At 34.8% G+C, this 26,178-nt stretch overlaps 1 long non-coding RNA gene across 3 annotated transcripts in view; it reads left to right on the forward strand.

Moving 5' to 3' along the window:
- The window catches only part of LOC141557359 (uncharacterized), a 343,673-nt gene that overhangs the window by 98,158 nt on the left and 219,337 nt on the right, over positions 1-26,178 (forward strand). For 2 of the 3 annotated variants that reach the window (XR_012486769.1, XR_012486771.1), the window contains exon 3: positions 12,141-12,237. This is a non-coding gene — a long non-coding RNA (uncharacterized LOC141557359). Of the gene's footprint in view, positions 1-12,140; positions 12,238-21,262; positions 21,797-26,178 lie in introns of those variants that run through there. The other variant, XR_012486770.1, reaches the window with a different exon arrangement.

Genomic DNA, 26,178 nt, shown 5'->3' on the forward strand with positions numbered 1-26,178 from the left:
TATCAAAAAATGTTATAATTATAAAATAAAATAAAAATAAATAAATAAATAAAAAATTTGCATTTCTCTGGTCAATAGAGATTTAGAGCCCCTTCTCATATGATTAGAAATAGTTTGAATTTCTTCATCTGAACATTATCTGTTCATATACTTTGACCATTTATCAATTGGAGAATGGCTTGAATTCTTAGAGATTTAAGTCAATTCTCTATAATATAGGTCTTTATCAGAATCCTTAAATGTAAAAATGATTTCCATATTTATTGCTTCTATTCTGATCTTGTCTGCATTAGTTTTGTTTGAACAAAAACTTTTTAAATTAACATAATCAAAATTATCTATCTGGTGTTCAATTATGAGTTCCAGGTCTTCTTTGGATACACATTCCTTCCTTTTCCACAGATCTGAGTGTTCTATGTTCTTCTAATTTGCTTAGAATATCACTCTTCATGTCTAAATCATGAACCCAGTTAGATCTTATCTTGGTATGTAGTATTAGATATGGGTTGAGTCCTAATTTCTTTCATATTAGTTTCCAATTTTCCCAGCAGTTTTTGTCAAATAGTGAGTTCTTATCCCAAAAGCTGGGATCTTTGGGTTTGTCAAACACTAAATTGCTATAGTTATTGACAATTTTGTTCTATGATCCTAACCAATTCCACTGATTGACTACTCTATTTCTTAGCCAGTACCAAATGGTTTTGATGACCCCTGCTTTATAATATAGTTTTATGTCTGGCACAGCGAGGCAACCTTCATTAGCATTTTTCTCATTAATTACCTTGAAATTCTTGACCTTCTTCCAGATGAACTTTGTTACTATCTTTTCTAAATCTGTAAAATAATTTCTTGGCAGTTTAATTTGGTATGGCACTAAATAAGTAGATTAATTAATTAATTAATGCCATTTTCATTATATTTGCTCAGCCTACCCATGAGTACTTGACATTTTCCCAACTGATTATATCTGATTTATTTGTCTGGAAAGTGTTTTGTAGTTGTGTTCATACAGTTCTTGACTTTCCCTTAGCAGATAGATTCCCAAATATTTTATACTATTGACAGTTATTTTGAATGAAGTTTCTTTTTGTATCTCTTACTGCTGGACTTTATTAGTAATATATAAAAATTTTGATCATTTATGTGGATTTATTTTGTATCCTGCAACTTTGCTAAAGTTGTGAATTGTTTCTAATAGTTTTTAGTTGATTCTCTAGAGTTCTCTAAGTAGATCATCATATCATCTGCAAAAAGTGATAGTTTGGTTTCCTCATGACCTACTCTAATTCCTTTAATTTATTTTTCTTCTCTTATTGCCAAAGCTAACATTTTAATACAAGGGTGAATAGTAATGGTGATAGTAGGCAGCCTTGTTTCACTTCTGATCTTATTGGGAATGGTTCTAGTTTGTCCCCATTACATATGATGCTTGTTGATGATTTTAAATAGATGCTATTGATCATTTTAAGATCCATTTTAAGGGATTTATAAAAATTAAAAAATTTTTCCATTTTAAGGAAAATTCCATTTATTCCTATACTTCTAGTGTTTTTTGATAGGAATGGGTGTTGGATTTTATCAAATGCTTTTTCTGCATTTATTGAGATAATCATATGATTTTTGTTAGTTTGGTTATTGATATAATTGATTATGCTAGTAATTAGCATAATAGATTATGCTAATAATAATAGCATAGTTAATCGATTAGCTAATAATTAGCTAATAGCTAATAATGAACCAGCCCTGTATTGCTGGCATAAATCCTACTTGGTCATAGTGGGATGACTTTCTGTAATCTCATTGCAAATATTTAAGATTTTTGCATCAATATTCATTAGGGAAATTGGTCTGTAATTTTCTTTCTCTGTTTTCACCCTACCTGGTTTAGCTGTCAGCACATATCTGTATCATAAAAGGAATTTTGTAGGTCTCCTGTCCCTATTTTTTCAAATAGTTTATATAGTATGGAATTAATTGTTCTTTGAATGTTTGAGTAGAATTCACATGCAAATCCATCCGGCCCTGGAGATTTTTTCTTAGGGAGTTGATTAATAACTTATTCTATTTCTTTTTTTTAAAATGGGACTATTTAAATAATTTTTTCCTCTTCTGTGAATCTGGGCAATCTATATTTTTGTAGATATTCCTGCCCCAGCTCTTTGCCCCAATCTCCCTATGCTGCAGTGTAGTGTAGGCTTGGCAGGCTGTTCCCTTGTCCATTTGAAACAGACCTGTTCTGAAGTTCTTCCAAGGTATCTTCTTCTGGGAATGTGTTGTACTCCAAATATTTGTGGGTTCTTTGACTCTAAAACCAGATTAGAGGCCTAATCTGCTGTCGGTTTGAGAAAAGATCAGAGGAGGTCACAGAAAGTCATGTTTGCTCTCTTCCATCTTGGCTTCACCCCCACTTTTATAACGTTAATATAATATAAGGGTTTGATGGGTTGCAAAAGAGAGACCTGGAGAAGGGGCACTAGGGACATTTGAGAAGAGAAAAAATTTGGCTGGAGCACAGGTTAAGGGACCAAGATTTCTGGGAGGAGATATCATCTACACTGAGCCTTGAAAGAAGATAAAGAATCTGAAAAACAGAGATGAGCAGGGGGATGCATTTTCTTAAAAAGGATTGGTGGGTTGGAATCCTGTACAAATGAAAGAAGGCAGAAGGAGCTTATTGTCAGCACAAATCAGAGTACATTGGCCAAATCATTTCGATTCTCTGGGTCTCAGTTCCCCTAATTGTGAAATAAGGGGGTTGGATTTGTTATCTCTAATATCCCTGTTGCTTCTAAATCTTCTATTTGTGGTGAAAGCCATAAGTTTAAATTTTAGAGAGGAAACTAGAACTAAATAGTTACTTTGCAGTTCTTTTATAACCCCATCTTTCCCAACTGGACTGCATTAAAGGAGCTCTTTCAAGGGCAACATCCAGGTGGTGAAGTGCTTAGAAATGTTCCACATTAGCTTGTTACAAATATGTTCTATTTTCATTTTACATTGATGTATTTCATGAAGTCACTATCTTAAAAATGGTAAAGGTGTTGGTTCAAAGAGAGGAATTGAACCAATTTTCAGCTCATTTGGGTCAGTTCTTTCAGCATGATGCAAGGAGATAGCCTGGGGCTGGAAAGTTGGAGATATTAAGTTCACATTCTGGCTATGTCATCCACTCATTTTGTGACTTTGTGTAAACCACTCCCTCTCTCTAAAGTCCTTGTTTCCTTTTCTATAAAAGAGATTGACCTGGATGACCTTGAGGGGTCCTCTCAGCTTTAACCTTCTATATTCTATGATTGTGTGCTCTGAGGCCTCTTTTAGGGATGTAATTTTATATTTTGAACCTTCTAAGATCTCTTCCAGGATTGATATTTTATGTTCTGTGATGTGACTAACATTTTTTAAAGCCTCTTCCAATGATTATGCTGGTTCCCATCTGGGATTACAAGTTGGGCTGGGTAGCCTAAGGTGTCTTGTACAGGAACTTACTTGCAGAGGTAGCATTTTCTCAGGCAGTGCCCTGACAATCCCTTTTTAATATGTGCAAATCAGGAGGTTAGACTTGATGGGAGAGTGGAATAACTGACTGGCACTAAGAACCTAGTAGAATGACTTATTTAGAACACTTGGACTTCCTGCAGTTAATAGGTGGCAAGTTGGGATGGGTAATCACACTAAGTTTTTTCTCCCACTCCCCATGGTCCCCCTATTTGGGAAAAGGAACTTATTTTAGGAATGATATTTTGAAGCCTAAATCCTCACTTTTCAGATATTGCAGAAGCAGTAGGAGCATTATCCTTTTCCTATTATTTCTGCTTTAGACAAACCTTTGTAAGCTCCTTTGTATCCTTGTATCCTAATGCTGATTGTCTTCCTTTGATGCCTGTAGTCTAGTTCTCAGTGCCCAGAAGAGAGTCTTGCACATGATAGGTGCTTAATCAATGTTTATTGGATGAACAAATACTTTAATCTGTATTATTCAGCTTACAATATCTATAAAATGATAATAGCACTGTACCATATTAAAATTTGCAAAGTACTTTACAAATATCTCATGTTATCTTAATAATAACACTGAGAAATAGGTGCACTAAGTATCCTCATTGTATAGATAGAGGAACTGAGGCAGACAGAGGTTAAGTGACACACAACTAGTGTCTAAATGTAGATTTGAATTCAGATCTTCCTGGTTCTGAGTCTAGTCATTCTACCCAACTGCTTATTTTTTCAAAAGTCAAAACTTACTTTTTTTTCCATTTCAGATGGAAATATTTCTCAAATATATTACACAGTTCCTCCCTCCCCACCCTACTTTATTCAGAGGACACTGAACATAACTGAATTGTTTTCTCTAAAACTAATAGGTCATCATTAGGGATAAGGGATGGGAACTAGTCCTGTGATTTCACTGTATAGGGAATCTCCCATGGCAGCCAGATGGTACAATGGTGGGCACACTGAAATTAGAGCCAGAAAGAACTGAGTTCAAATCTTTTTCACATATTACCTATAGACCAAGAGCAAATCATTTAACTTCTTTCCATTTCAGTATCTTTATCTTAGAAACAAAGACAATAATGGCAACTATTTCCCAAACTTGTTGTGCAGGCCAAAGGAGTTATAATAATGTTATTAATTAGCTGAAAGGACTACCTTCCATCAATGTACAGTGTTATCTGCTAAATAACTTACAGTCTTTAAGGTTTTCTTCATTACTGAGATTTGAAGTAATTTTTCTATAGTTACACAGACAGATAGTATGTGTCAGATGTACTACTTGAACCCTGATCTAGTTGTCTCTGAGACCTACTTTATCCTCTATGATAAAACTGTCTTGTTAAGATTCATTATTGTCCTGTATTGAATTGCAGTGATGCCCACAGGATCTCTTGGGATGGTATAGGAGAGTTCGCAATTGAAAAGATCCTTTTAACATATGGAAATCAGGTTCACTCAGTCAGTAAAAGGGATTTTGGAGTTGGATTTAAGCCTTGGGAAATATAAATAGAATCAAAAAATATAAAGGAGGAGAAAAAAAGGATATTTGATTCAATTTAGTACCTATTTATTAAACACCTACTATTTGCTAGGCTCTGGGAACAAAGACAAAAAGGAAACATTCACTGCTTATATAAATTTTGTGTTCTACTGGGGAAAAAAAAAGTAGATTTTTATGAGCAAATGCACAGAGGTAAGAAAATGAAAGTCCCTTTGGGAGAAAGGCATAGAACATCAAATGGAGAAATCTAGCTGAAGTAGTGGTTTGTGAAGGAAAAAACTGGGAGATATGATAGTGAGAATTTTATTTGTTGAAACATACATCTAATTAGAGTTTGCTTAGTCAATTCCCACCCATCCCCAGACTGTAAAACCTGAGTACTCTGAGAAAGACACTGATTACTTTGGGAAATGTCAAGTTCATAGAATAAAAAGAAGCCTAGATTTAGAGCTAGAAGATACTGCAAAGTTTGGGGAAAAAAATGTGTGTGTATACATATATATGTATGTATGTACATATATTTAAATAAAATTCAATTACTTTATTATATATATTATATATGAATGTCCTAGGTATAAGTATGTCTTGTAACATGGATATTATGTAATAAGTTTTTATTTTTACCAAAAAAATTTAATACTGAGATAGTATATAAATTAAAAATTGTAACTTTATCAAAAGATTTTTGTGTGTGTGCAGGAAGTAGTTTAAATAGAATATCAGCTTTGGGTGTTGATGGTCAGGTGTAATGCCTTCTTCCTGATGTGTCCTAGGAAGGAGTATATATATATATATATATATGTTTTCAGTTTAAAATTCTTTCTCTTCCTCTATGGTCTCTGTCACCAATGAAGAAGGTAAGAAATATGATACTCATTATACAAATGAAGACATGCAAAACATTTCCACAATAGCTTTTATTATAAAAGAAAAAAAAAAGGAAAATAAAAAAGTGGTGAAAACATGCTTCACTCCCCACTAAGAGTTCATCAGTTCTTTCTTTGGTTAGCATTTTTCATCATGAGTCCAACCCTCTTATTTTACAGCTGAGAAAAACAATCCACATGTAGATTAAGCATTTTGCTCAAGATTAAATATATCAGAGACAATTGTGGCTCAATGGATAAGGACACTAGGCTTGGAGTCAGGAAGACCTAAGTTCTACTCCAGTCTTAGACACTTCCTACCAGTGTGACTCCAGGCAAATAATTTCCGATTGCCTGTCAAAATGTATACACCGAAGAAGGAAATAACAAACCACCCAGCTATCTTTGCCCAGAAAAACCCCAAAGAGGGTCATGAAGGGTCAGACATGACTGCAACAATTCAACAACAACCTATATTACAAATGGCGCACTTTGACACGAGTCATTTTTTTTTTTTTTTTAATATACTATGCTCTTCCATCCTATCTTTGTGGTTTCATCTTAATGTTAAGAGCCTAAATTATGAGAGGAAACTAGGAGTACTTCTTAATGGAAGTCATGGATTATTGTTTTAGAATTCTAAAAAGAATTAGATGAGAGAAGACTAAAGAAATGCAGTAGACAAAGAAATGCTGACACTTCTTGAATGTTTATTTTGTATCTTGCTATTTTAAGGAAGTTAATAGTTTGTTAGATTAATTTTATTGTTGCTATTGCTGCTGCTTTTAAGTATATCACCAACAATTGGGGATAACGTTGTTTCCTTGTCCTTGATTATCCCCTTAAGTTTGTTTTTTTGTTTTTCTATAGCCAATCTTCCTCCAATACAAATAATGTTAGGTTTCAATTTTAGAGAAATATTTTTCATCATTTGAAACAGGGCTTCTTAAATTTTTTGCACTCATGATCTCTTTTCACTTGAGAAATTTTTATGCTAAACAAGGTATATAAATCAATCATTTATAAATTATATTCCATATAATGAACCATAATTTCATGATCCCTACATTCTGATAGGTGACCACACATGGGGTTGTGACCCACAGTTTAAGAAACTTTGATGTAAAAGATGTGTTTCCATGTAAAATATATGAGATTGCCTGTCATCTAGGGGAGGGAGTAGAGGGAGGGAGGGGAAAATCTGGAAAAATGAATACAAGGGATGTTATAAAAAAAATTACTCATGCATATATACTGTCAAAAATGTATAATTATAAAATTAATATAAATAAATAAATAAAATAAAATAATTTTATAAAAAAATAAAAATAAAAGATGTGCTTCCATTTCTATGCCTTTAAAAATAATTTTTAAGATAGAAAAGAATTATATTTTGTCAAAGGTGTTTTATGCTATAATCATGGTTTATTGGTATAATCATGTGATTTGTTACCAATATAATTTATTTAGCTAATTTCCTAATATTGAGCTATTTTTGCCTTACTAGTATAAATCTAGTTTGGTCACAATGAATATTTTAAGATATATTGCTATAGTCTCTTTGTTAATAAATTCTTTAAATGTGTGCATCTATAATCACTAGTGAAATTAGCCTATAGCTCAATTTACTTTTTCTTTCCATGGCTTAATATGAGTATTGCATTTGTCTAAGGAAAAATTCTTGAATGGTAAAAAAAAAAATGTCATGGTATAGTGGATAAGATGCTGTATTAAGAAATAGGAAGAACAGGATTCAAATCCTACTTCACACATTTGCTAGATGCATGACTCTGTAACTAACCCTATGCATCTGTTTTTTCCATCTATAAGATGAGGGAGTTGACTTTCAAATTCCCTATGGACCCTTCTAGCTCTAAATCTTTGAGTTTGTAAAATCTAAGAATGACTCTTTAAGCATTTTTGAGAATTTACTTGTAAATTCATCTTGTCTAGGAAAGATGCTCTTTCCCTTTTGTTCATTTATGGCTCATTCAGTTTCTCTTTTTTAGAATGGTCTGGTTAGGTTTTTATAGTATTTTATTTTCTCTATTTTCTGTTTCCTTCACATTATTTACAAAAGCAAAGATAATATAGAAAGGGAAATTCTATTTAAAATAGCTATAAAAAGATGTCAGTTATTTACTAAGACAGGATTTATATATATATGGTTATAGAATAATATTTACTAATCAAAGAGATTTAATATTCATGTCTGGTTCATGCCAATATAGTTGAAATTATGGTAATACCCAAATTATTCTCAACATTAGTATTATATCAACATTTTCAGATCTCAAACCATATTACATAATAACATCAGAATTCTTATTATCTAAAAACAAAACAAAACAAAAAGAAATCAGTGGAATAGATTAGTTTACCATTCCTTCTGTATCCCACCTCTTCCCTGCTCTCATATGTCCTGGTACGTGAGTTGGCAATACTTCTCGCTCCTAATTGCTACTTTCAGACTCTCCCTTTATAATATTGCAATTCTATTACTCAACAATCTCTTCTTCTTTGAGGTTAACATTATTCCAATTTATCATCCAATCCAAATATTTGTAACCTTTATTTATAAGGACATTCTTTCTCTCTAATGATTTCAATGTCCAGCTTACATTTTTTTACTTGTCATCCCAATTTCTGCTCTCATACAAGGGGGATTGAAGATATCATATCCATCAAATATTCAAACTTTTCAGTTCCTCAATCTATTCAGTTCCATGACCCTATTCCTCCATTTCACCTCTGATACAGAGAAGATCATGTTTTTGACTTTTCACCCATAAGTGTTTTATTTATTGTTCTGAAATTCCTTTCTCTGGTCCTAACTTATTCATTCTATCTTTCCTTTTGTTTTATGACCCCCAACTCTGTTCTTTAATCCCATAGTGACCTACAATCCTTCGATCAGTCAGTTCTTTTTCAGACCATCATCCTTCTGTGACAACTCTCTTACCTTGTCTCTCTTGACTCCTTGGTGAAACAATTCAGCTGTATTCTTCACACTCTAGTTCCTTGACCCCTTAACTTGTTGTTCAAATCTTTCCAAATTCCTATCTTTTTCTGTTTTTTGTTTTTTCTGTTTCTGTTCAGGGTTACTGAAGTCACAGTTACTGAAGTTACTGAAGTTACTGCAGATTAAATCAACTAAATGGTACCTCAACAGTATTCTTACTATAGTACTGCAGCAAACTGATTCTTTTATGCTTCCATAATCAAATCGCTCTTTCACTTAACACAAACCCTTTTACTTTTTTTTGAGTCTTTTATGGCAAACCTCCTCCCTTCCCCTAGACCTTGTCACCTAAGAACCCCATTTCATGTAAAAAAAAATTGAGGTAATTTTCTAAGATCTCTCTTATCTCCCCTTCTTATCTCACATGACTCAGAAATCTCCCCCTAGTCTTTCCTCCTTCACCTCAATCTTCATGGGCTATGAAGAAGTGACCCATATTCTTTTTAAATATTTTGTTATTATTGATGTGATTTGTTTATATCACTATAATTTCCTCTAAGATATCCCTTTTCCCTCCCAGAGAATCATTTCATATAACTAACAACATTTTTAAGACAAACAAAAAAAAAAAGAGAAAATCAAAATAATTGAAATATACATAGAAAGCCTGAAAATATGTACAGAGTACCAGATTGTTGGACCTCCTATATCTACAAAGGGTAGGGTGGGAGTGTCTTTTCATATCTCTTCTTTCAAACCATTCTTGTTCTTTGTAATTTTAAATTTTTTTGTAATCTTTCTTTCCATTAATAGTGGATGTTGTTTCTTTGTATTGTATATTTTATCCTAGTTACTTCACTCTGTATCATTTCATATAGATTTTTCACCATATTCATCATTTTAACGTCTTTTATACCACAATAATATTCCATTGCATTCATGTACCAGAATTTAACCAATCCTTCATTGATTGCCTCTACTCCCCTTCTCCCCCCAATTCTTTGCTATTACAAAAATGCTGCTATGAATATTTTTCTGTATTGGAGATTTTTTCAAATCAATATGTGTTTCATATTTGGGTGAAGATATACCCTTTGACATGCACTCAATCTCATTCATCCTGTCCCATTCATCTCCAGCAGATTGCTCCCATTTTTACCTTTAATCTCTCCTCTCCTACTAGCTTCTTCCCTGTTGCCTACAAACATGGAAATGTCTCTCCTATCCTTAAGAACAAAATCCTCATGATACTACCACCTCTAGAAGCTGTCATCCCATACCTTTTCTTCCCTTTTTGGTAAGGATTTCTTTCCTCTCAAGAAACTTATCTTGAGAGAATCATCCAGAATGCTCTTCTTCATCTTTGTCTCCTGGCTTCCTTCAAGACTCATTTCAAATCCACCTTTTGCAAGTGTCCTTTTTCAGTTTAGTCTCTTGCTAGCACCTTCTCTTTGAGATTACTTTCCATTTGTCCTATATGTACAATTATTTGCTTGTTCTTGCCTCTATTTGAATAGAAACTATTTATGGTCAGGGATTGTGTTTTTGCCTTTTTTTGTATCCCTAGTATTTAGCACAGTGCCAGACACATTGAAAGTAAGTAATAAATGTTGACTGAAGCACAATCAATGATGGGTTTATGTTTTCATTTTTTTTCTTTCTGGACCTCATAGTATAAGGACAAGGATACAGGATTGGGCCTTAATAAAACCAAGATTCTGATCCTAATTCTACAATAACTTGCTGTGTGTTTCATTTCTTCTTTTTGGGTCTCCTTAAAATGAAAAGAAGGCATGGGACAAAAAAGGAAATAGGTGGATTGTTTCCTCCCAATTCTGATATTTTATGATCTGAGGAATATGTCATTAGATTTTAAGCTCCAAGAAATCAGAAATCTAATCTCTTTAAACTTCCTCCCACCCTCTATCTATACCCAAGATAGTGCCTATGAGCTTAATGTTTACTGTGTGAGTCAATGAGCAAGCATTTATAATGTCTCAGGTATTAAGTGCTGAGAAAACAAAGGCAAAAATTGTCCTTGTTCTCAAGAAATACACAAGCTAATAAGAGCTATAACAGGCAATTTTGTAAAATCAAAATGAATATAGGATAAATTGGAGATAATCTGAATGGAAGGCAGTAATATTAAGAGACCAACAAAGGCTTCCTGTAGAATGTGACACTTGAAGGAAGCTGGGCTTTAAAAAAAATCCAGGGAGGCCAGAAGGCAGAGAGAAGTAAGGAGAGCATTCTAAGCATGGGGGACAACAGTAATTGGGAGATGGAGCACCTTGCTCTAAAACATTAAAGAGAATAGTGTCTCTGAATGGTGTATGAAGTAGATGTAGTATGTAAGAAAACTGGAAAGGGAGGAGGGGGAAGGTTATAAAGGACTTTGAATGATAAGCAGAGGATTTTATATTTGATCTTGGAGGTGATAGGGAGCCCCTTATATTTTTGGGTTTATTGAGTGAGATGGAAGGGGTAGTGAAATCCTTTGACTTGTGATTAAGGAAGACCATTTTGATAGCTGAGTGAGGAGTAGACTGGAGTATGGAGAGACTTGAAGCAGGGAGATCAACAAGTTGTTTAAATGGTCCAAGCATGTGATAATGAGAGCTTGCATAGCATAGGCAGGGGTTCTCAAACTATGGCTGGAGGGCCAGATGCAGCCCGCTGGGTTATGGCAAATGGGCTGAGAGGCAGAGACAGAGTGTGAGTTTTTGTTTTACTATAGTCCGGCCCTCCAACAGTCTGAGGGACAGTGAACTGGCCCCCTATTTTAAAAGTTTGAGGACCACTGCGAGTATAGATAAGAGCAGTTATGAAGGCAGAAATCTATTGAAGGAATTCGATTTCTTCCTGTTCTAGTTTACTCCGGCAATAGACAAAAATAAATATTCATAGATAGTCTCTAAACGTACATTAACTTGACAATAAAATAGAGAAATGGAAAAATAAGAGACTACACAAAGAGGTAGGGGGGCAGGGTGTATATGTGAGGGGGAAACAATGTGGTCAATCAACAATTTGGAATCAGGCTCTATTCTCCATGCTTCTGGAAGGAAGACTTGATGTAGTGTCTATACATTTCAGAGTTTGCTTTTTATTTATGATGTGACTTTCTTTAATGTCAATTTCCTTATCAGAAAATGGGAATAATATTAATTGTACTATCCACATCAAAGAGTTTGAGAGATTCAAAGGATATTAATTGGAGCACTTTAGAAATCATATGGTGTTATAAAGTTGTAAGAAAATAATAAACAACTTATGTACAGATAATGTAAGACTGAGTGTTGGTGTATCATTTCAGATGCTATCCAGGTACTGATTAATGTCAAGAACAGAAAAATACTGAAGAAGAAGCCTGTGAGTAGGAGTTGTCATTTCAATTTATTCCATCAATTAAGGTAAGGTTTAAAAAGTTAAGTTTTTTTTTTTTTTAAGTTAAGATTTTAAAAGGTGTCTTAAAGGGACAAACTAATTTTTTTCCTATTCTGGGAGAAACTGTAAAGTGTTGCAACCCAATCATGAACTCTGAGAGTTGTAGTCCTGGACAGAGAATTCTTTGGTCCCCATTCTAGGAGAGAATCTGTGGACAAAGTGATTTTTGTGACCTTTAGGACAATCAGTATGAGCCTGTGTGGTCAAGAGAGTTTTTGGTTTAAGAGAAATGTTAACAGTTAAAGCATCTCTGGCTATTTTGAAACCAAGAAGACCCAGACTAGGGTCAACCAGGAGAGCAGCAGCAATGGTGATTCAAGAGAAAGACTAGATTCTGAACATTGCACAAATGTCTTCTATGGCTAAAGACTCTGTTTATGAAGAAAGAACTCTTAAAATTAGGGGTTAAGTGGGAACATACTGCTGAATGAATAGGTACGATGATACATTATTAGAACAGGATAAGAATTTGATCTAAAAGTCAGTATTTCCTCTTGACTTGGGATCTTTGAGCTGAAGGTAAGAGAAACTTGTGGCTATTTTTATTAATAACTTTGAACCTTTTCGTAGGAAAGAAAGATTATTGACATTAATTGGAACTATTACCCTAGGTCAAAGTGTCTTTTTTTTTTTTTTTTTTTTCTTGCTGTTGGACAAGCCTGGGACTGTTGAGTCATGTGTCCTTACTCGTTCCTTGATCTCCCTTTTACCTTTCTGTAACAGTAAACCTACAGCAGTGATTAAGGAGTAGGAACTACTTGATCATAGTAAAAATAGGCATGGATAGAACTGGCTGGAAACTCCCAAATTCTAAAGGTGGGAAGGAAAGCCCTCACATATCCAAACCTTGTTTCAAACCAACCCCTTATGGTTATATATGCAAATATCAGAACTGCACCTTAATTCATTTTGGAGAGAGGTGAAAATAATTATTAATGTAATATGAAAGATTAACTTCATGCAAATGGATGAGGAAGGAAATAGTGTTTGATACCTCAGAAAGGTCAGGAAGCAAGACTTTTCCTCATCTAGCAGCATGAGTTCACTGGATTCCTTGGTGAAAGCCCAATGGGGCTACATGATGGAAATGAAATAGAAAACTTTGAATGCCAATTTTCTAGCAAAGTTAAGTGTGAATAAAGCCTTTACTTAATCCTTTCACATTTAGGAGGATAATTTAGTAGTGATGCCATCTGGTAAATCATAATTAGAATAAGAAGCTCTAGTTTGGAGTCCTAGCTGAGTTTATTTTTTAGATAATTTATTTTGGGGCAAATCATTTAACCTCTTTGACTCTTTAATTTCCCCCTCCATTAAAAGAGGATTTGATTTAATTCAACAAATTTAACTAAATGTCAACTGAGTTTTGTGTATAGGATTGGGTAGATATAACTTTTAGCTAAGACTAGCTTGGTTATAGGGGATAATGCTTCTTTTCTCAATAAAAAGGGAGGGAAGAGAGGGACAGGGAGTCAGAGAGAGAGAGAGAAAGAGAGACAGAGAGAGAGAGAAAGAGAGACAGAGAGAGACAGAGACAGAGACACACACACACACACACACACAGAGAAACAGAGGAGAGACAGAAGGAGAGAGACATAGAAGGGGAGACAGAGAGGAAGAGACAGAGATGGAGAGACAGAGACATACAGAGAGACAGAGAGACAGACACAAAGAGAGAGACAGAGACAGAAAAACAGAGACAGAAACAAAGAGAGAAATGCAGAGAGAGAGACAAGACAGAGAGACAGAAATAGATAAAGCGCACAAGAGAGAAAGTGAAAGAGAAAGAGTGAAAGGATGATCATGGACATGAACACAAATGGACAAAGAAACATAGAGGAGGGGGAGAGAAGGAAAGAGGGAGAGCGAGTGAAAGAGAGGGAAAGAAGGATAGAAAGAGGAAGAAATGGAGATTTTGGTTCTGCCTGGAAAAAATTGAAACAAAAATACAAAGACTGCATTGATAATCAACTTTGATTACTCAATCGTATGTTCCCTCTCAGAGCTTCTGTTTTTAAATGTCATTAAGTATGTTAGTATTATGGTCTTGGGTCTGGTCAGCTGTCTGCTCTTGTGCAGATGATGAGAGGGGAAAGAACAAAAAGAACCTAGATTTTCCAGGCCTGTGTGTAGAGACTTTTCATGCAAATAAATAACTTTTGTTCAAAAGGAAACTATTGGGAAGTCCTTTCTCTATTTCTTAGTCAGAATTAGAACTCCCCCTTTTTTCACTTTTACTTACTATTTCCTTATTCAGTTTTGGTCTCATTCTATCTAGATCAAGAGATTATAATTTTTTTTTATATGTCATTGATCCCTTTTGCAGTCTGGTGATGCTTATAGATTATCAGAATCAGGTTTTGTTGCCTACTTCTGTAATTGTAGGAAATTCTAAATTTTAGTTAGAGGCTAGTAAAAATAAGGCTGTAATTTTTTTCTAATCTAAAATCATGGACATTGAAACATTTATAGTAATTTTTAGGTTTCTGTGAAACTTACTTTTAAGAAATTCTCCTCTTGATAGGCATGTGGGGAATAACATGTCTACGTTCTTTCATCCTCATATGTCTATATGATCTATGTCCATATGTCTGTATTTCCTCATATGTCTATATGATCTTTCCTCCAATAAAAAGATTAAGTATCTTGAGAATTGTTTAGCTAAGTAAATATTGTGATCATCTTGATTATTTAATTTTTTTCATTTACTAATTCATTAATTTATCCACCCATCAGGCATTAATAAACTATTTTCTATGTGTTGATTTTAATATCTTTCTCCAAGTGATCATCTTTGCCTGAAAGTGACCTTGGGTTCTTAAAAGCTCTGTCAGTATAATGCAAGCTCTGGCAGATCCACCCAAACTGGAAAGTGTTCAGTTACGGAAGATGAAGGCAAATTAGGCTATCTTTTACCTCAGTTTTTAAACAGCCTTTAACTACTGAATGGGTATTGACTCAGACAAACTGAGACTCGGGAAAGGCCTTAGCTTAAGAAGACTTATGTCTTCACATTGTATCCTGATGACTCTGTAGGAGAGAGTGCAAAGCTCTACTTCAGTAAATACAATTTACTTACAAATCAAGATATCACCTTTCTGATGTCAATGGTCCTCTTTGAAAAAGAAGGAACACCATCAATATCATATTATTATTATTATATTTGTTACTTTATTTCACTTTAAACAATAACTTTGTGAAACAGGCAGTCTCTCAGTATTATCACTCTCCTTCTGTAAATTAGGAAATTGAGTTGGGGGCATATAAAATGATTTGCCCAACCTCATTGAACTAAAAGGTCACAAAACAAAGAATATGAATATGGGTTTCTAGGGTACTACCTTCCCCAAATCATATCACAATGTATTTCTGCCTGGTAGAGTTGTTATGACAAAAAAAATATCCTTTTTTGTGGCCCAATCTCATATAATGAACCTTTCTCTTCTTAGCTGGAGGAGAGGGGGTTAGTCTTTGAAAGCTCCAAATAGAATAATTATATTGCCTCCACAGTGCCCCTGTATGGATTGGTGGGATGATAAGTGGATTTGGAGTTGAAAGACTCAGATCCAAATTCCTATCTACCACATCTGTGACCTTGGAAAAATACTTTAAACTTTCTAAACCTCAGTTTCCTAATGTGTAAAATGAATTGTACTAGATAATCTCTATAATTACTTCCAGATACAAATACATGATCTATGCATTCATTTAATTCACACATCCTTCTCTGGGTTCTAATAAGTCTTATCCATCTTCCAGGAAAAAAAATGAAATTAAGAAATTGAGACCCAGGGAGGTAAAAGGATTTTTGGAAGCCAAAACAACAAATGAGTGCCAGAGAATTAAAACCTAACCAATATTTTTCCCTCACTCCCTTGTCCAAGAGAGTATGGCAGAGGAATGTGAGGTCTAGAACTGAATTTGAGTAGTAGGGGGAGAAAAAGGAAAGACTTTATTGGACAAAGAGGGGATGAATGAAAGAACAGATATCCAAGAAAGATATTGGGAGATTTAGGGGCCCATAGCTTATAGTATGTAAATAAACTAGTATGATGTAAGTGGTTATAGTGGCTAAGTGCAGGGCCTAATTGGATATTGGAAAATTTCAGTGTTGGAAGGTGATTGAATCCTACCTCTCCCGAGTCGGATCAAGAAGCATTTTTAAGCACCTTCTATGCACTCGACACTGTGCTAAATTCTAGGAATAAAAAGAAAAGAAAAAAACAGCCCCTAATCTCAAGGAGTTCTTGGTCTGATGAGAGAAAAAATGAAAAGAACTACATACAAACAACATACATACAAAAGCTAAATTGAAAATAATTTCAGAGAGAAGACAATAATATTAAAGAAGACTATCAAAGACTTCTTAAAAAGGTAGAACTTTAGTTTAGAATCCAAAGAAAGTCAGAGAAACCAGGATGTGAAAATAAAGAATGAGAGAGAGACACACAGAGAGAAAGAGAGAGAGAGAGAGAGAGAAGAAGAAGAAGAAGAAGAAGAAGAAGAAGAAGAAGAAGAAGAAGAAGAAGAAGAAGAAGAAGAAGAAGAAGAAGAAGAAGAAGAAGAAGAAAAAGAAGAAGAAGAAGAAGAAGAAGAAAGAGGAGGAGGAGGAGGAGGAGAAGGAGGAGAAGGAGGAGGAGGAGGAGGAGGAGAAGGAAGAAGAGGAGAAGGAGGAGGAGAAGGAGGAGGAGAAGGAAGAAGAGGAGAAGGAGGAGGAGAAGGAGGAGGAGGAAGAAGAGGAGAAGGAGGAGGAGGAGGAGGAGGAGGAGGAGGAGGAAGTGGAGGAGGAGGAAGTGGAGGAGGAGGAAGTGGAGGAGGAGGAAGTGGAGGAGGAGGAAGTGGAGGAGGAGGAAGTGGAGGAGGAGGAGGAGGAGGAGGAGGAGGAAGTGGAGGAGGAGGAGGAGGAGGAAGTGGAGGAGGAGGAAGTGGAGGAGGAGGAGGAGGAGGAGGAGGAGGAGGAGAGAAAGGGAGAGGAGAGGAGAGAGTGTGAGTGAGTGTGAGAGTGAGAGTGTGTGTGAGTGAGTATGAGAATGAGAGTGAGAATGTGTTCTAGAAAGAGAGAATCCTAGATGAACATTCTCAGAATTGGGAGATGGAATGGTTCAAGAACAGCAAGGAAACCAGTGTCATTGAATTGCAGAGAACATGGAAGAGAACAAAGAGTAGAAAGAAAGGAAGATATTGGGTAATAAAAGACTTTTAAAACCAAACAGAATTTTATTCTGGGTAATAGGGAGTCACTAGAATTGATCAAATAGATAGGTTACATGGTCAGACTTGTGTTAAAGATAAAACCTTTTTAGGAAGAATGTGGAGGATGGAATGGGGAAGAGATATGAATCAGGGAGACTTTCAAAAAAGCTACTTCAGTAATCTAGGTATGAGATGATAAGGCATGCATGATAGTGATAGCATAGGAAGAGTAAAGAAGGAGGCACATATGAAAGAAAATGTGAAAGTAGACACAACAGGATTTAGTAATAGATTGGATGTGGTGTGGGTGAGAGAGAGTGAGGAAAAGAATAAGACCTAGGCTGGGAGCTTGGAAATCAAGGAGCATGATGGTATCAATAGCAATAGGGAAATTAGAGTGGAGGGTTCGAGGAAGGGAAAAAGATAATAAATTCATTTTTGGACACGTAGAGTTTAAGATACCTATGACATCCAATTTAAGAAATTCAGTAGGCAGCTGGAGTTCCAAGATTGTAAGTATGAAGAAAAGCCAGAGTAGGACAAATGATTAGAGAATGGTATGAATAGAGGTGATAATTGGATCTATGAGAGCTGATCAAGTCACCAAGCAAAATAGCTTAGAAGGGGAAGAGCACTCAAGAAAGAAGCTAAGGAGACACCTATGATTAGCAGGATTGACCTAGATGAAAATTAAGAAAAAGACATTGAAAAGGAAAGATAGGAGAAATCAATGTCATAAAAACCTAGGGAGAAGAGAGTGTCAAAGAGAAGAGGGTGTCAACAGCTGAAGAGAGGTCAAAAACCTCTTTTACAATTCAGGAACATAAATATAGAGCTGAAGAGACTTTAAATATCCTCTACCTCAATTTCCTCATTTATAGAATCAGGAAACTTAGGACACAAAAGGTTAAATAACTTTCCATATATTACATAGATAGGAAATGGAAGAGCTGGGATTTGAACATAAGGATGTTGATTACCAAGTCAATGTTCTTTCCATTTTGTCATTCTGTCCTTCCCCATAGAGCACAAGTGGCCATCCAGCTTTTGCTAGTAGGCTCTTGTAGGAGTGAAGTCAAGGTCTCAGATCATCCAATTCCAGTCTTAGATATCTCTAATTGTTAGGTACTTTTTCTTTGTGTTGAGTTAAAATTTCTTTTGTTCAACTTTACTCATTGTTTTAATTTCATCCTTTAGGAACAAGCAGAACAAATTGAATTAATGTCCTTTCTATCATGGAACACTCAGAAATGATGTCTGACCAGGACAAAGGAAATATTGGCTATCATTTACTCTATTTTTTTAATCATTTACTTTATACATATTATTTTATCTCACTATTAGGTTCCTCATTCCAAAACGAAAGGGTTAGATTATATCTCTGCTGCTTCCACTCTTTTAACTTCTGTGATTTCCCAAATCACAAAAGATTAAAAATAGCAACTTAGAAATGGGGAAGGGCTGCTAGAATCACACATTAAGAAATTAGAAATACTTGTCAGATCAGAAATAATAAATATTTGTCCAATTGAATTGGGAAAAAGTGGTGGCAATCAGTCTAATAGTAATAGAGGAAGCAGAAGAACTATGAAAAATAGATAAAAGAACTTTGAAAACATCACAATCTAAGATCGTTTCACATGGAAACAAATAACCTTATATAACTGGCCAGGTTCCAATGGCATGGCTTCATTGTTGCTGTTGAATCACTTTTTTTTCACTACTGTCTGACTTTTTGTGACCCCATTTTGGGGGTTTTTTCTTGACAAAAATACTGAAGTGATTTGCTGTTTCCTTTTCTAGCTAATTTTACAGATAAGAAACTGAGGTAAATAGGGTAAATACCCGAGGCCTGATTTGAACTCAGGAATATGATTCTTCCTGGCTTCAGGCCCAGCATTTTAGCCACTATGCCACTTAGGTGCCCAATGGTTTTATTATAGCACAGTAATTGAGGCTGATAAAGGTTCTAGAAAGGTTTTTGGTATAAAGGGATTAGAGATAATTATTTAAAAGCATATGAAGAATTATCAAAGAGACAAAGTTCATCAGAGTTTCAAGGGAATCATAGAATTCCTTTAGATCAGACATGTTAAACAAGGCCTGCAGGCCAAAGTTAGCCCACCATACCTTTGTGTATATCCTGGACAAGATTAAAATATAGTTCCTATCTGATTTTTTATGTATTGTTATATTAATAAAAGAAATGTAAATGCACATGGTTTTCTTAGTTAATATATGGCCTGCAAGGATCCTTTTGTATTAATCACCCATGTTTCTATTTGAGTTTGACACCACTGCTCTAGACCAGTTTATGAATGAGAATCCCCTTGATAGTACACCTCAAAAGTCATCATCTGGATCTTGCTCACATATTTCTAATGATAAGGAATTTCCAACCCTATATTTAGCATTTTTCAATAATTCAAGCTGTTAAAGTTCCTTATTAATGACTTAGAGCAGGGATAGTTGTGAGGGAGTTCATGAACTTACATGGAAAATGAAATATTTATTTTCACTATAACTAGTTTCCTTTGTAATTATATTTATTTTAGGAATTAAAAAAAAAAACAACTTGTGAATTTTTGAGTGGGGATCCCTAGTTTTACCAGATGGGCTCATGACCCAAAAACTTAAGTGAAGGTATTCATGAAAGATGTCTCCGAGCTGGGAGGCATGGTTACCATGTTGGATAACAGAATCAGGCTCCAAAAAATATTTTGATAATCTAGAATGTTAAGTTGAATTTAAGAAAGATGGAAGGTAATATGCACAAAGTGCAAAAATCTTATATTTGAACTTTTTTTTAAAGTGAAATTCGGAAGAACCAGATGATGAAGCTGTGGTTAGACAGATAGACAGAAGTTCATGTGTCTGTTTTAGTAGTCCAATATGAGTCAGTGTGAGATGATGATTTTAAAAAAGCTAATAGATTCTTAGTCTGCACTGAGAGGCATAGTGTCCAGACTGAGGGAAAATTATGACTCAGCTGTACTCAGCCTTGACCAGGCCACAGTTGTGCTCTTGTGTTTATTTCTGGGTAACACATTTCAGAAAGAACATTAAGAAGATAAAAAGCCTTCAGAGGAGGGTGACCAGAATGATAAAGGGTCTTGAGATCATGCTACATATGGAAGAAACTAAAAATGTTTAATCTAGAAAAGAAAAACCTTAGGGAGGATATGATAGCCATCTTTGAGTATCCAAAGGATTGTTCTGGGAAAGAGGTATTCACTTGCTCTACTTTGCCACAGAAAGAAGAACTAGTAATAATGAGTATAAGTTGAGAGACATATTTCAAGGCATTACTACTATACACATTTTAATGATTAGCGGTATCTAGAATAAGCTACATTGGGAGGTATTGGTTTTAGTTCATTACCTATCTTTAAGTGAAGGCTGGAGGATTACTTTTTAAGTATTGTTATAAGGGGAAGAATTTTATTTAGATACATATTGGAGTAATTCCTCAGTGATTCCCATCTTTATATTTGAGACTCCCCTTTTTGTAACTGCTACTGATTGGTGACATTTGTGTCTTCAGAGCAAGACAATACATTAATCTCTCTTCCCCAAGATACCCTCAATTAATTCTCAAGTATCTTCTTGTAAGATACTTGTAAGATAAAAAGATCTAGGTGATACTATCCCCAGTGGTTAAAATAATTATTAAGAAAAACCTAAGTTCTTTGTTAAAATATAGTGCATATCTCAACACAAATAGAATCTAAAATCAACTATGGTGATGCAGCTGTATTCTTTTATTTTGAATCATGCAAACTACTTTTTTTTTTTCAGAGGTTGAGGAGGTTTCTGCGTCCCACTATTGACTCATATTAAATTAATGCTGATCTGAAAGCCCTGGGTCTTAAAACAAAACAAAATAAAAACCTCAACAACAACAACAACAACAACAACAACAACAACAAAATCCAACCAGGAGCTTCTATTAAATTGAATCTATCCCTTTTCTGTATTTGCGCATGCTATACTTGTCTATTGATTTAAAAAATAAAAATACAAACAGATATTATCTTTATTCCTATTCAATCCCATCTTGTTATACCTTGGACCAATCATTGTTCCAATTTGTCAAAATAATTTTGCTTCCTGATTCTGTTACTCTGCCAATAATATATCCTTTATTGCCTTGTGCCATTTGCAAGGGTGCTAACACATGCTATCTAAGCTTTCATTCAAATTTTTGATCCAAATGTTGAAGGAGTCATCTGACTACATGGGAGCTGATAAGGTCACCAAGAGAGAACAGAAAGAGAAGAGGGAGTGTAAAGTTCTTGAATTGTGAGGGTCTTGAATTATGTGGAGAGAGGGAAGGGGAAAATTGCAACAAAGGGTTTTGCAATTGTCAATGCTGAAAAATTACTCATGCATATATCTGATAAATAAAAAGCTATAATAAAAAATTTGTTCTCCTTATCACTTTTACTGCATCCTATAGGTTTTGATATGTTGTTTCATTAAATAATTTTCTTTAACAAAAAATAAAGTCACACTCAAAGTTTAAAAATAAAAAAAAATATATCCACCTCCAAGAAGCTCATTCTGATTTTCCAAACTGATAATTATTTTACTCCCTTCAGACTTTGTTTCTGTAGTGAATCTAATTCATTACTTTGTGTTTTAATTATCCACTGGATTCGACAGGATTCCCTTTATAGAAGCTGTATATCTCCCACAACTGCTCTATAAATGGTAGGCACTTACTAAATGTAGGCTAAAGGCATTTAAATTTATAGTTTCCACAAAGCTGTCCTCACTCTAACATTTTAAGGGTATTGTGATCCCTATAACAGCTAACTAAAGCAAAATAAATCCCTCAAAACAGATCCCCCACACTTAAAACCATAGTTCCTGGGAGCTCCTTAATGTAGGCCCAAGGGTTATGACTTTAAAGGGAATTGAGAGTTGACCAAGTCACACTCTTCAAAATTTAAAAATGCAGAAACTAAGTTGCAAAGGTCCGGTCTAGCTCCTCTGAAGGGCTCAGAATAAGTCCTTGTCAGGATAAGCAAAAGTCCTTGCCCCACATTGGGCGCCAATATGTAAAGTTCTTGAATTGTGAGGGTCCGGTCGTCTGCTCAATTAATAATCCTTCTCTTGGAGGAGATCTGTAAAAATCTTTTCCTCTGTGCACAGGTTTCTTGGGAGCTCTGAATCTCCTCCAGCTCTTGTCCTTCCCCAAATCAGACTGGTCTCCTTTCAGCTTGCTTGGCATCACAACTCTATATCAGAGTAGATTCTCTCAGACCCAATGCTGCCCTCCCAGAGAACAGGCATGTGAGAACTCAATGGGGCGTGGGGAAATACTTCCACCAATGAACTTGCTCCTCTTAGAATTCCTAAGGTGTAAACTCCCTTTAAAGGCCCAAACCAAAGGTCTGAGCCAGAGAACTGTCAAGTCAACCTGAGTTCTCACCTTGTCACTATCTAAACAACCTGAGTTCTCACTTTGTAATCCTACAAGGGAACCCAAGAAAGAATCCTATTCCATGATTATGGGACAGGTTGTGGCCAAAGAGACTAAGAGGCAGTGTTCTGGCAGGTAGAAGAATCAATAAAGAACCATACTATAGAAACCCATAGAATAGAGAATATCCAGGAAAAGATTAAGAATATCAAATTCTTTTTGAGATCAAGAAAGAAGAAAACTGAGAAAAGGTCATGAGGTTTATTTCTTAAGAGAACAATGGAAACTTTGGAGAGAACAGTTTCAATTGAGCAAGGTGGAAAATCGGGGGGAAAAGGACTGAAGGATATGAATAGATAAGAGTGGAGTGAGGTTTTTTCCTAAGATGATAATTGATATGATAAATGATAGTAATAGGGTTCTGTGAGGGCTCTTGTAGGAAACAAGGAAGGAATTATTAGATAAGGAGATTGAAGACTGAAGTGTAGATTGGGGATGATTATGGAGGCAATTTTCTAGAAGAGCTTCCCTTCCAGAAAGGAAGGAGATCAAAGGTACATATATAGGAGTTGACTGTTGAGAAGGATATATTATCATCAGAGATTGGAGAAAAGGAAGAGGGAGTAAGGGATAACATCAAAGGGTTTTGAGATGTAGAGAAGGAAAGAAGAAACTTATAGTGACTAGACTAAAATTTCTCTGTTAAGTATGAAAGGTTAAGGGTAAGAGAAAAGTATGGTATGGGAGGCTTGAAGAGAGGAAAAGCTTGGTAATATTTACTTTAGTAAGTGACATAGAGAATTTGTTGGAGAGGAATATAACAAACATTCCTCTATTATTCTGATTTGGTGACGTAGGATTTATAGAATGGTTCCAGTGTTTATTGGATAAAAATTATGTGCTTATATAAATTTTTCACTTCCTTTCTGAACTTATTCTCTGTTCAGAATGATACAGATTATTAAAAAGGCCAAAGAATGAAACAAAGATAAATTGACTTAGAGAACCTGGATAAATGAGCCATAACTGTCTTTCTGGCCTTTCTTTGGCCCCTCTATCTAGAAATGTTTTTAAGATATGTTTTAAGAATGACTCTTCAGGGGCAGCTAGGTGGCTCAGTGGGATAGAGCACCAGCCCTGAAGTCAGGAGGACCTGAATTCAAATTTGGCTTCTGACACTTACCACTTCCTATCTATGTGAACCTGGGCAAGTCACTTAACCCCCAATTGCCTCACAGAAAAAAAAAAAAAAAAAAAAAAAAAAAAAAAAAAAAAAAGAATGACTACTTCTTCTATACTTCTTCCCACTCATGGAAATATTACTGAAGATTATATCATTCTGGATAATAGGTAATAAGGAATCATCTAATTTCTGGTTAGTATTAGTAAAATCCCTGTGTGCTTTGTAGACTTTAAATTTTAAACTTTGTAAACTTCAAAAATGGTTAACCTGAAAGGAAGGGGGAAAGTGTTTTCAGAGAGATTGATGAGTGTCTACCTATGATTCACAACAATTTCATCTTTTCTCAAAATGAGGAGGTCAGACCACAATACCTCCAACATCCCCTTCAACCTTATGGAATCCTATAGTAGGATAGGATTTGATAGATTACAAAACTTAAGAATTAATGTTGTTATAGTATCCTTGGTCTAAGATGCTTCATTTCTTTAGAATCATTGACTTAATTTAGAGGCTAATCATAGTTCCTCAAGGAGATAGAACTTGTAGCTAGTTCTACTGTAGAAGTGTGTCTTAGATTATTAGTGATTAAATCAGTTGAGGGGGAGCACTTTGTCTATTATTAACCAAAGGAAAAGATAAAGAGTTTTCATTTCTGCCAGAAAGTAGATCTTCCCCAAAGATGTTCTCACAGTATTTATTTTCTTTTATAAATAATTCAAAAACCTTAGTTGAAAGCTATGTAGACTTTCATTTTTTATTTCCTGATTACTATAAAATGTGAACTGTATATTGCTTGGGACTGGGCTTTTCTGATTGGCAGGGAAATTCTACTGGTCAAGAATCTCTAAGAAAATGGCTTGAACAGCCATAAAATGCATGTTTGACAGATTTTAGAATGTTTTTTCTTTCACAAATTTTAAAATTTTATAACTTTCATGATATCATTGTATATGTAAAGTACCAATCCATTTAATTTTTCCAATTACATGTAAAATCAATTTTTTTTATATTTGATTTTTAAATTTTTTAGTTCCAAATTCTCTTCTGTTCTCTCTCTTCTCTTATTGTCAAGGCAAGCAATTTGATGTAGGTTATACATGACAGTTCTAGAAACTATATTTCCCTATTAGTTATATTGCCAAAGAACATAGAATAACAACAATGAACAAACAAACCAAGAAAATGAAAGTTTAAAAATATATATTGTTTTACATTCATATTTTATCAGTTCTTTCTCTGGAAATGGATAACATTTTTCATCATAAGTCCTTCAAAATTGTCTTAGGTCAATGTATTGCTGAGAATAGCTAAGTTATTCACATTTAATCATGCAGCATTGCTATTACCTGGTTTTGCTTACTTCATTTTTAATCCATTCATGTAAATCTTTTCACAGTTTTCTGAAAACATCCTGCTTGTTATTTCCTCTTCTATTTCTCTCTGGAATAAAATAGATTGATTGCTATACTCAACTGAGTGTGAATGTCTTATAAATTATCTCTTTTAATCAGTTCCAAATAGATTAAGGTCCAATTGTGTCTGCCATCCCCTTTCCTCATATTTCTTCCACTTTATAAGCTCTTTTGTGCCCCTTTTATGTGAGATACTTTATTCTACTTCTTTCTTTCTCTCTCCTCTCTGTGGATTCTTCTCTCTCAGCTTTTATTTTTTATACTATCTCATCATAGTCAATTTATACTTATACTTTATTTCACTGTATACTTTTTCTAAAAGTGTGTGATATAGAACACCCTTACCCAAAATGACTACTCAGAGATCACTCAAAATAGAAAGCAGAAAGATTGTTTATTATATCTCTGGAGGGTGAGCTGTTCTATCATGAAATAAGGGCAAGAGAAAGTTTGTGGTAAGAGGGCTAAAGAAATAGTAAAGATGCTCATCTTTTATACAAGAGATTACATCACAAGTAAGAGAGCATTGAGAAAGGGGAGTGGGAGGCATCTAATTGGTTGTTGCTATTCAGAGAGTTTAGAATGGAAGGTTTCTTTTTCCTCAAAATCACCTGATTTCTAGGAAACAGAAAATCAAGCCTTCAAGTTTCAGATACAGCTGGCCAAGGTTCAAGTACATATGGGCCTGCAC

Source organism: Sminthopsis crassicaudata, chromosome 2 (assembly GCF_048593235.1).
Source record: "Sminthopsis crassicaudata isolate SCR6 chromosome 2, ASM4859323v1, whole genome shotgun sequence".
Taxonomy (NCBI): Eukaryota; Metazoa; Chordata; class Mammalia; order Dasyuromorphia; family Dasyuridae; genus Sminthopsis; species Sminthopsis crassicaudata.